At 45.9% G+C, this 11,855-nt stretch overlaps 1 protein-coding gene across 1 annotated transcript in view; it reads left to right on the top strand.

Moving 5' to 3' along the window:
• Positions 1-11,855, top strand: part of LOC311144054 (heparan-sulfate 6-O-sulfotransferase 3-B-like) — a gene marked incomplete at both ends in the record, with an annotated part of 123,279 nt that overhangs the window by 789 nt on the left and 110,635 nt on the right. The window lies entirely within an intron of this gene.

Here is an 11,855-nt window from a genome sequence, read left to right as displayed (position 1 = left end):
AAGTCGCTCTGGATAAGAGCGTCTGCTAAATGACTAAAATGTAACAGGGAGTTGTTGGTGATGATTTACAGGTGTCAGAGATAGATCGACTGTGGACCAGTTAAAGTAGAGATTGCAAGTGCAGCTGGTGGAAATCTATCTCTCAGCACAGAGAGTGTGGATGGATGTGGATGGATGTGATAGAAACCTGAAATCACATAAAAACTTTGGTCATGTCACGATCGTGTGAAGGATGAGACCAACGCGCAGCGTGTTGAGTGAACATCGTAGACTTTATTAAGTTAAAGTACGACAAAACAATAAACCACGATCAATGAAGTTCCACGGTGCACTCACCGTAACGGAAACAAAAACCCACAACCCCACAGGAAAACATACAGGAATAAATATGGCTCCCAATCAGAGATAACGAGCCGAACAGCTGACACTCGTTACCTCCGATTGGGAGTCATTGAACAAACCTAGAAAACAACAACCTAGACACCCAACATAGAACACAAACACATAGACTGCACACACCCTGGATAAACAATAATGAGTCCCAACACCAGGGTGTGACAGTACCCCCCCCTAAAGGCGCGCACTCCGGGCGCACCAGCATACCGTCTAGAGGAGGGTCTGGGTGGGCGTCTGTCCAGGTGGCGGCTCTGGCCCAGGTCGTGGTCCCCACCCCACCATAGTCATCACCCACTTACTTAGCCTCCTACACATTACCACCCCCCAACTACACCCCACTGGGTTAAGGGGCGGCACCGGACTAAGGGGCAGCACCGGACTAAGGACCAGCACCGGGATAAGGGGCATCACCGGGCTAAGGGGCAGCACCGGGCTAAGGGGCAGCACCGGGCTAAGGACCAGCACCGGGATAAGGACCAGCACCAGGCTAAGGAACAGTACCTGACTAAGTGGCAGCACCGGACTGAGGGGCAGCTCCGGACTGAATGGCGGATCCTGGCTGGCTGGCTCTGGCGGATCCTGCTGCTCATGGCTGGCTGACGGATCTGGCTGCTCATGGCAGGCGGAAGGCTCTGGCTGATCCCGTCTGGCGGAAGGCTCTGGCTGATCCGGTCTGACGGAAGGCTCTGGCTGCTCCTGTCTGGCGGAAGGCTCTGGCTGCTCCTGTCTGACAGAAGGCTCTGGCTGATCCTGTCTGGCGGAAGGCTCTGGCTTATCCTGTCTGGCGGAAGGCTCTGGCTGATCCTGTCTGGCGGAAGGCTCTGGCTGATCCTGTCTGGCGGAGAGCTCTAGCGGCTCCGATCTGGCGGACGGCTCTGAAGGCTCATGGCAGACGGGCGGCTTTGTAGGCTCTGTACAGACGGGTAGTTCAGACGGCGTTGGGCAGACGGACAGTTCAGACGGCGTTGGGCAGACGGACAGTTCAGACGGCGTTGGGCCGACAGGCAGTTCAGACGGCGTTGGGCCGACAGGCAGTTCAGACAGCGTTGGGCAGACGGGCAGTTCAGACCCCGTTGGGCAGACGGACAGTTCAGGCCCCGTTGGACAGACGGCAGACTCTGGCCGTCTGAGGCGCACCGTAGGCCTGTTGCGTGGTGCCGGAACTGGAGGTACCGGGCTGAGGACACGCATCGCAGGGCTAGTGCGGGGAGTCGGAACAGGGCATGCTGGACCCTGGGGACTCCCATAACGCCTAGTGCGGGGAGCCGGAACAGGGCATGCTGGACCCTGGGGACTCACCTCACGCCTAGTGCGGAGAGCCGGAACAGGCCGGGCTGGGCTGGCGACGCGCACCGTATCCCTGGTGCGAGTGGCCGGAACAGGCCGGGCCGGGCTGGCGAAGCGCACCGTATCCCTGGTGCGTGGAGTAGGAACAGGCCGGGCTGGGCTGGCGAAGCGCACCGTATCCCTGGTGCGTGGAGTAGGAACAGGCCGGGCTGGGCTGGCGAAGCGCACCGTATCCCTGGTGCGTGGAGTAGGAACAGGCCGGGCTGAGCTGGCGAAGCGCACCGTATCCCTGGTGCGTGGAGTAGGAACAGGCAGGGCTGAGCTGGCGACGCACACCGTATCCCAGGTGCGTGGAGTAGGAACAGGCCGGTCCATACCGGGAACACACACCACTGGCCTCAACCGAGGATCAGGAACGGGCCGGACCGAACTGGTTACACACCCCAGTACCTCACGCCGTGCCTCAACACCTTCCCTCTCTGCTTTACCCAGTAGCCCCCTTGACCTGGTAGCCCACTGAATCCTACCCTTCTCTGCCTCCGTCAGCCCCCTTAACCTGGCCGCCTTCTGACTCTCCCTTGTGGCAGCCTCCTGCTGCTCCGTCGCCCAAGCCATGTGCCCCCCCCCAAAAATTTCTTGGGGTTGCCTCTCGTCCTTACGACGTTGAACCTGCTGCCGCCGATGCTCCTCTCTTGCCAGGGCCTTGATCTTCCCCCAAGGTCCCTTGCCTCCGAGCATGTCCTCCCAGGACCACACTGTGCCCACCTGGGCCATCGCCAGCCTCTCCATCTCTTTGCCCGGCGCCTCCTCCCATGTCCAGTCACCTTGCTCCTGGACACGCTGCTTGGTCTTTCTTTGGTGGGTTTTTCTGTCACGATCGTGTGAAGGATGAGACCAACGCGCAGCGTGTTGAGTGAACATCGTAGACTTTATTAAGTTAAAGTACGACAAAACAATAAACCACGATCAATGAAGTTCCACGGTGCACTCACCGTAACGGAAACAAAAACCCACAACCCCACAGGAAAACATACAGGAATAAATATGGCTCCCAATCAGAGATAACGAGCCGAACAGCTGACACTCGTTACCTCCGATTGGGAGTCATTGAACAAACCTAGAAAACAACAACCTAGACACCCAACATAGAACACAAACACATAGACTGCACACACCCTGGATAAACAATAATGAGTCCCAACACCAGGGTGTGACAGGTCATAGTGTTAAGTAAGGTCAGACAGAGTGGATTTTGTAAACCAATTAGGTGTTACCAATAACATGGGCATTCCTGCAACTAAAATGAACTGAACCATAAAATGGTGCCACTGCTAGGAATTGACGATGCATGCTATACGCTCAGAAGTGCTAAGTAAGTGCTTTCTGTTTGATCTGCTCATGACTTTCCCTTGAAAACATCACAGGGTGCAAGGTAAGGAAGGGTGGGAAAAGTCACATGAAGTTCATCCATCTCAAGTGTGAAGAAGTTTCACTCTCTTGCACCGCTATGAAAAGATAGCATGGAAATTGATGTAGAACATAAGGGATGTATGTCTATGTTGGCCAGTCACATGGTTCACAGTCTCCCTGGAGGACAGAACGCAGCCCTGTTTTCTCAGAAACGTCTTCACCACCATTATCCACCACAGCTGTAGAAAACACACAAAAAATACAGTTTACTCTTAGGTATTTTCTACAGTTTAGCCAAGGACAGTGTTCGAACATATTGTATGAGGTGGCCAGTTTGAAATGTATACACCAATGAGAAACTCTCCGATTTTTTCTAGGATTACAGGTGGCCTATTCAAGCGGACTATCTGAATGGCCAGTTTATGAGTTTATAGTGTGGGTTATACCCTTTTGTTTGGGATCTGCTTTTGTGCAAAGGCTCTCTACAGTCCTCATGTCAACCATGTAATCTCTAATCCATTATAGTCTCCTTTAAGAATTGTGTCTCCCCTGCTCACTGTCTGTAGCATGAATTGTAATGTGTCCATGCTGTTCATTTTCTTAAACATTATTTTTCACTGGACACTTTTTTCAAAGTATTTTTTGTCCTTCAATGATGATGATGCAAGGAATACAGTCACAGCAGTTACCATTCTCCCACTCTCCGTCTATCTATCTTGTATATCCATTGTCCTCTCCCTGCCTACTGTTTACCTAGAAGCACCCTGTTACGCAGGCTACAAGCCTCTCTGCCTTTTTTTTCTGCATCCTCTATTGTGAGAAAATAGGTCTGTCTTAAGCATGTCCCCATCTCTGTAAAAGCTCCTGTTGCTGTTGACCTTACTTTTATTTCCTGGTATTAAAGCCCGCTGCAAATAAATGTAGTCTAGACCAAATGCTACATAATCTCTGCAATCAAACCATGACATTTAGGAAGTAGGAAAGTGCAATTCAATATTGTGAGTTTTTAAGTGATCCATCTTTTCATGTATTCACAGATTTGCATACGATTGTGGCCCACTGTGCACACCAAGTCATTTCAACATGGATAATTGGGTAATGTTTGGTTGAGACATTGATTACAACCTATATTCAGCCACTCTAAAAGTTTGTTGAATTTCCAACGTGTTATCACTATGCTTTCAACCATCTAAAGCACAACCAAATTCCAATGGAAAAACAATGTCTGATTTTGGTTTAGTTGGCACCCAAACGTCTATCACTGCGCTTTCACTCATTTAAAAGCACAGCAAAGTTCAAATGGGAATACCATGTCAGATATTTTGGTTATTTATACAACAAATTAGAGTGTTATCACTGTGCTTTATCTAATAGCACAACCAAATGACTTGGATTGCAGTTGAGATTACATTATTAGTACATAGTGCAAGTGATCAATGCAGTTTGAGATTCTCCGCAGATTATTACAGCAATTGTGAAGATCTCCACAGACCTGTGACGACCTATGCATGCTATCTTGAACATGCACGCTTTATATGATTACATTAGAAGATATTTGTAGTCACAGTAACCTCAAAATGTGGCCATGGATGTGTTCGCATTTTAGGGTATAATGTTGCATTACAGGTGTAGGATCTTAATTTGAGCCAGTTTGCTACAGGAGGAAAATGATCCTGCAGAAACAGGAAATGTGAATTATTATGTGGATTATAATTAATGGACATCTTTGTAGCGGTTAATACATTTTCCGTAAGGGAAAATCAAGTCTGAAATTTCAAAGGGGAAATTAGAAACTGTTTTAAACCTCAAATACACTACAAATTCTCCTGCAACAGGGTGATCAAATTAAGATCCTACACCTGTAGTTTGTAAGATAGCCTTAACTTTACGCTATTTACTGTATTACAAAAGTAATATGGAATTGTGTTTGGTTGACAACGCAACCAAATATCAACATTTAAAGGAGATGTGTGTACTGCTTAGATAGTTCCATCTGAGCCACTGGCTTAATCCCATTCTTTAACCTTTATTTTTGGTTGAGTTGGAGACTTGAATCCAACATATCATTTGAGAACTTGCCGACAAGTTAATAGGCAATTTATTGTATTACAAAAGTAATATTGACTTGTGTTTGGTTGACAACGCAACCAAATATCAACATTTGAAGGAGATGTATAGTTCCATCTGTTCCCTTGACTTAGTCTGGCTTTAATTCCAGTTTGTCTACATATTAATAATTGATATGTTGGATTCACGTCTCCATCTCAATCAAAAATCAAAGTTAAAGAATAGGACTGAATCAAATCAAATCCAACTTTAAATGCACTTTAAATAAAGTTTGATTTTATTTAGTCTTATACTTTAACTTAGATTTGGAATGACTTCGATAGAAACGGTGAATCTATTTAGTTTTTAAATGGAGATCTCTCAACAATCATTCTCAGGATAGCACATTAGTAATAGTCAGTGACAAATATCATAGAAAAGCAGGGCTGGGCTTGGTTAAAACCCTGAATAGGAGACCAAAGGTTAGCTGTAGATAGATCAATTATCCAGTAGGAGGTGCTGCCCAGCCTATTGTTATTTTTCTGATAGTGGAAATGACGTTGAAGATCTGATGTTGTTTTAAAGGTACAAATTCAACATACAGTATTTTATACAAGGTTTGTCTATGTTGAAATCTGGTTACCATGATGACATAATCCTGTGGTTGAAATTTCACCCTCAAAACAACAGTTTACATTGATTACTTCTTTCAAATCCAATGTATTTTCTATGTACAGTTCATTCGGAAAGTGTTCAGACCCCTTGACTTTTTCCACATTTTGTTACGTTACAGCCTTATTAAAAAATGGATTAAATAATTCCCCCCCCTCATCAATCTACACTCAATACCCCATAATGACAAAACGAAAACAGGCTTTTATAAATGTTTGCAAATTCATTACAAATAAAAAACAGAAATATCTTATTTACATAAGTAATCAGACCCTTCGCTATGAGACTCGAAATTTAGCTCAGGTGCATCCTGTTTCCATTGATCATCCTTGAGATGTTTCTGCAACTTGATTGTACTCCTGAGTGGCGCAGTGGTCTAAGGCACTGCATCGCAGTGCTAACTGTGCCACTAGAGATCCTGGTTCGAATCCAGGCTCTGTCGCAGCCGGCCGCGACCGGGAGACTCATGGGCGGCGCACAATTCATCCAGGGTAGGGGAGGGAATGGCCGGCAGGGATGTAGCTCAGTTGATAGAGCATGGTGTTTGCAGGGTTGTGGGTTCAATTCCCACGGGGGGCCAGTATAAAAAAAATATGTATTCACTAACTGTAAGTTGCTCTGGATAAGAGCGTCTGCTAAATGACGTAAATGTAAAAATTATTGGAGTCCATTTATAGGTAAATTCAATTGATTGGACATGATTTAGAAAGGCACACACCTGTCTATTTAAGGTCACACAGTTGACAGTGCATTTAGAAATACAGTTCTTACCATTTAGAAATATTACAGGGAACAATTGACTGAAGGCAAACGGCAAAGAATTCATGATATGTATTATGAGCTCTATAATCCTCTGTCGATGTATTATTGAAATGTGCATCTGCAGTCTTCATCATAAAATAATTTGACATGATTGTGTTTACTTCATAACCGTGGCCCACTGAATGTCTGAACTTGTCTGAACTACCTCGAGGACGATGATGAATGTGATCCGTTATTTAAATGACAGCAGATATAATATACAGTACCAGTCAAAAGTTTGGACACACCTACTCATTCAAGGGTTTTTCTTTATTTTTACTATTTTCTACATTGTAGAATAATAGTGAAGACATCAAAACTATGACATAACACATATGGAATCATGTAGTAACCAAAAAAGTCTTAAACAAATCTAAATATATTTTATATTTGAGATTCTTCAAATAACCACCATTTGCCTTGATGACAGCTTTGCACACTCTTGGCATTCTCTCAACCAGCTTCACCTGGAATGCTTTTCCAACAGTCTTGAAGGAGTTCCCACATATGCTGAGCACTTGTTGGCTGCTTTTCCTTCACTCTGCGGTCCGACTCATCCCAAACCATCTCAATTGGGTTGAGGTCGGGGGATTGTGGAGGCCAGGTCATCTGATGCAGCACTCCATCACTCTCCTTCTTGTTGGGTCATTGTCCTGTTGAAAAACAAATGATAGTCCCACTAAGTTCAAACCAGATGGGATGGCGTATCGCTGCAGAATGCTGTGGTTGCCATGTTGGTTAAGTGTGCCTTGAATTCTAAATGAATTACAGACAGTGTCACCAGCAAAGCACCCCCACACCATAAGACCTCCTCCCCCATCCGTTCACACACACTACGTCTTACAAAGACACAGCGGTTGGAACCAAAAATCTCCAATTTGGACTCCAGACCAAAGGACAAATTTCCACCAGTCTAATGTCCATTGCTTGTATTTATTTTCTCAAGCAGGTCTCTTCTTCTTATTGGTGTCCTTTAGAAGTGGTTTCTTTGCAGCAATCGACCATGAAGGCCTGATTCACACAGTCCCCTCTGAACAGTTGATGTTGAGATGTGTCTGTGACTTGAAGTCTGTGAAGCATTTATTTGGGCTGCAATTTCTGAGGCTGGTAACTCTAATAAACTTATCCTCTGCAGCAGAGGTACCTCTGGGTCTTCCATTCCTGTGGCGGTCCTCATGAGAGCCAGTTTCAACATAGCGCTTGATGGTTTTTGCGACTGCACTTGAAAAAACTTTCAAAGTTCTTGAAATGTTCTGTATTGACTGACCTTCGTGTCTTGAAGTAATAATGGACTGTCGTTTCTCTTTGCTTATTTGAGCTGTTCTTGCCATAATATGGACTTGGTCTTTTACTAAATAGGGCTATTTTCTGTATACCTCGTCACAACACAACTGATTGGCTCAAACGCATTAATAAGGAAAGAAAGGCACACCTGTTAATTGAAATGCATTCCAGGTGACTACCTCATGAAGCTGGTTGAGAGAATGCCAAGAGTGTGCATAGCTGTCATCAAGGCAAAGAGTGGCTATTTGAAGAATCTCAAATATAAAATATATTTTGATTTGTTTAACACTTTTTTGGTTACTTCATGATTCTATATGTGTTATGTCATAGTTTTGATGTCTTCACTATTATTCTACAATGTAAAAAATTGTCAAAATAAAGACAAACCCTGGAATGAGTAGGTGTGTCCAAACGTTTGACTGGTAGTGTATAATAAATACTCAGTATCTGTATTCATAGTATACAGTGCTTCAGAAAGGATTCAGACCCCTTGACTTTTTCCACATTTGATTACTGTACAGCCTTATTCTTAAATGGATTAAATATGTATTTTTTTCGGAGCAATCTAAACACAATACCCCATAATGACAAAGTGAAAACAGGATTTTAGATTTTTTTGCAAATGTATTAAAAATACCTTATTTACATAAGATACAGACCCTTTGCTATGAAACTCGAAATTGAGCTCAGGTGCATCCTGTTTCCATTGATCATCCTTGAGATGTTTCTACAATTTCATTGGAGTCCACCTGTGGTAAATTCAATTGATTGGACATGATTTGGATAGGCACACACATGTCTATATAAGGTCCCACCATTGACAGTGCATGTCAGACCACAAACCAAGCCATGAAGTCGAAGGAAATGTCCGTAAAGCTCAGAGACAGGATTGTGTCGAAGCACAGATCTGGGGAAGGGTACCAAAAATTGTCTGCAGCATTGAAGATCCCCAAGAACACAGTGGCCTCCATCATTCTTAAATGGAAGAAGTTTGGAACCACCAAGACTCTTCCTAGAGCTGGCCGCCCGGCCAAACTGAGCAATCGAGGGAGAAGGGCTTTGGTCAGGGAGGTGACCAAGAACCCGATGGTCACTCTGACAGAGCTCCTGAGTTCCTCTGTGGAGATGGGAGAACCTTCCCAAAGGACAACCATCTCTGCAGCACTCCACCAATCAGGCCTTTATGGTAGAGTGGCCAGATGGAAGCCACTCCTCAGTAAAAGGCACATGACAGCCCGCTTGGAGTTTGCCAAAAGGCACCTAAAGTTCTCTCAGACCATGAGAAACAAGATTCTCTGGTCTGATGAAACCAAGATTGAACTCTTTGGCCTGAATGCCAAGCGTCACGCCTGGAGGAAACCTGGCACCATCCCAAATACAGGTGTGCCAAGCTTGTAGCGTCATACCCAAGAAGACTCGATGCTGTAATCACTGCCAAAGATGTTTCAACAAAGTACTGAGTAAATTGTCTGAATACCGTATCATCGTAGCTAGATAGCTGCAATCAAATGGACGTTGTTGTTGGCTAATCAGCCTCGAGCTAGCCGCGAGCCAGGCCCTTCTCCCGGCTATCTACCTCTGTCAACCGGACGGGACCTCCTAGTGTTGACACGGAGCCCCGCCGATCCAACACGACTGGTCTGCCGACGAAATCGTCTGATGCGATTACAACAGGTTTCCCATTACGACGTCGACCATGAAGATCCATCTGCTAGCCCCGGCCCGCTAGCACACGCTAGCCGTGGCCTCTTGCTCACCAGTGCTATAGCAGCCCCCGAACTACCTCCGAACTCTCCTATTGCTATTCACCGGACCTTATGATAACTCAGCTATACAGCTGATGCCTGCTGGACTGTTCCTTTATACGGTACTGCATCCTGTTTATGTTTAGCCTCAGCCCAAACTTTGTCGCCATTACCAGCTGTTGTCTTAGCTCTCTCGAATAACACCTGTGATTGCTTTATGCCTCTCTCCCATGTCAATATGCCTTGCTTATTGCTGTTTCGGTTATTTCTTATTGTACTATTTCACTGTAGATTCCCCAGCCCAGCTCAACCTGCCATAGATAGCTCCTTTGTCCCACCCCCCATACACGTGGAGACCGACTCAATCGGTGCCTCCAGTGATGCGATCTCTTTCATCGTTACCCAACGGTTAGGTTTACCTCCACTGTACTCATATCCTTCCATATCCTTTTCTGTACATAATGCACTGAATCTATTCTACAACGCCCGGAAACCTGCCCCTTTTTTCTCTGCACCCAACGCACTAGAAGACCAGTACTTAAAGCCTTTAGCCGTATCCTTATTCTACTCCTCCTCTGTTCCTCTGGTGATGTAGAGGTTAACCCAGGCCATGTAGCCCCCAGTATCACTCCTACTCCCCAGGCGTTATCATTTGTTGACTTCTGTAACCGTAAAAGCATTGGTTTCTTGCACGTTAACATCCGAAGCCTCCTCCCTAAGTTTGAGTTATTCACTGCGTTAGCACACTCCGCCAACCCTGATGTCCTAGCAGTGTCTGAATCCTGGCTTAGGAAGGCCACCAAAAATTCAGAACTGTCCATCCCCAACTACAACATTTCCCGTCTCGATAGAACTGCCAAAGGGGGAGGGGTTGCAATCTACTGTAGAGATAGCCTGCAGAGCTCTATCGTACTATCCAGGTCTGTGCCCAAACAGTTTGAGCTTCTACTTCTAAAAATCCCTTTCCAGAAATAAGTCTCTCACTGTTGCCGCTTGCTACAGACCCCCCTCAGCCCCGAGCTGTGCCCTGGACACCATATGTGAACTGATTTCCCCCCATCTATCATAAGAGTTCGTACTGCTTGGTGACCTAAACTGGGATATGCTTAACACCCCGGCCAACCTACAATCTAAACTAGATGCCCTCAATCTCACACTTTCAGGGAAGTCAGGAACCAATATACACAATCAATTAGGAAAGCAAAGGCTAGCTTTTTCAAACAGAAATTTGCATCCTGTAGCATTAACTCCAAAAAGTTTTGGGACACTGTAAAGTCCATGGAAAATAAGAGCACCTCCTCCCAACTGCCCACTGCACTGAGGCTAGGAAACACTGTCACCACCGATAAATCTACAATAATCGAGAATTTCAACAAGCATTTTGCTACGGCTGGCCATGCTTTCCACCTGGCTACCACTACCCCGGCCCCAGCTCTGCACCCTCCGCTGCAACTTGCCCATGCCCCCCCACCCCCCCCGCTTCTCCTTCACACAAATTCAGACAGCTGATGTTCTGAAAGAGCTGAAAAATCTGGACCCCTACAAATCAGCTGAGCTAGACAATCTGGACCCTTTCTTTCTAAAATTAGCTGCCGAAATTGTCGCAACCCCTATTTCTAGCCTGTTCAACCTCTCTTTCGTAACGTCTGAGATCCCCAGAGATTGGAAAGCTGCCGCGGTCACCCCCCTCTTCAAAGGGGGTGACACTCTAGATCCAAACTGTTACAGACCTATATCCATCCTGCCCTGCCTTTCGAAAGTATTTGAAAGCCAAGTTAACAAACAGATCACCGACCATTTCGAATCCCACCGTAACTTCTCCGCTATGCAATCCGGTTTCCGAGCTGGTCATGGGTGCACCTCAGCCACGCTCAAGGTCCTAAACGATATTATAACCGCGATCGATAATAGACAGTACTGCACAGCCGTCTTCATTGACCTGGCCAAGGCTTTCGACTCTGTCAACCACCGCATTCTTATTGGCAGACTAAATAGCCTTGGTTTTCAAATGACTGCCTCGCCTGGTTCACCAACTACTTCTCAGATAGAGTTCAATGTGTCAAATCGGAGGGCCTGTCGTCTGGACCTCTGGCCATCTCTATGGGGGTGCCACAGGGTTCAATTCTTGGGACGACTCTATTCTCTGTGAATATCAATGATGTCGCTCTTGCTGCTGGTGACTCTCAGATCCACCTCTACGCAGACGACACCATT

This window comes from Coregonus lavaretus (genome assembly GCF_964263955.1).
Source record: "Coregonus lavaretus genome assembly, chromosome: 16".
In the NCBI taxonomy this organism is placed as follows: Eukaryota; Metazoa; Chordata; class Actinopteri; order Salmoniformes; family Salmonidae; genus Coregonus; species Coregonus lavaretus.
This window is presented reverse-complemented; position numbering and strand designations above follow the sequence as displayed.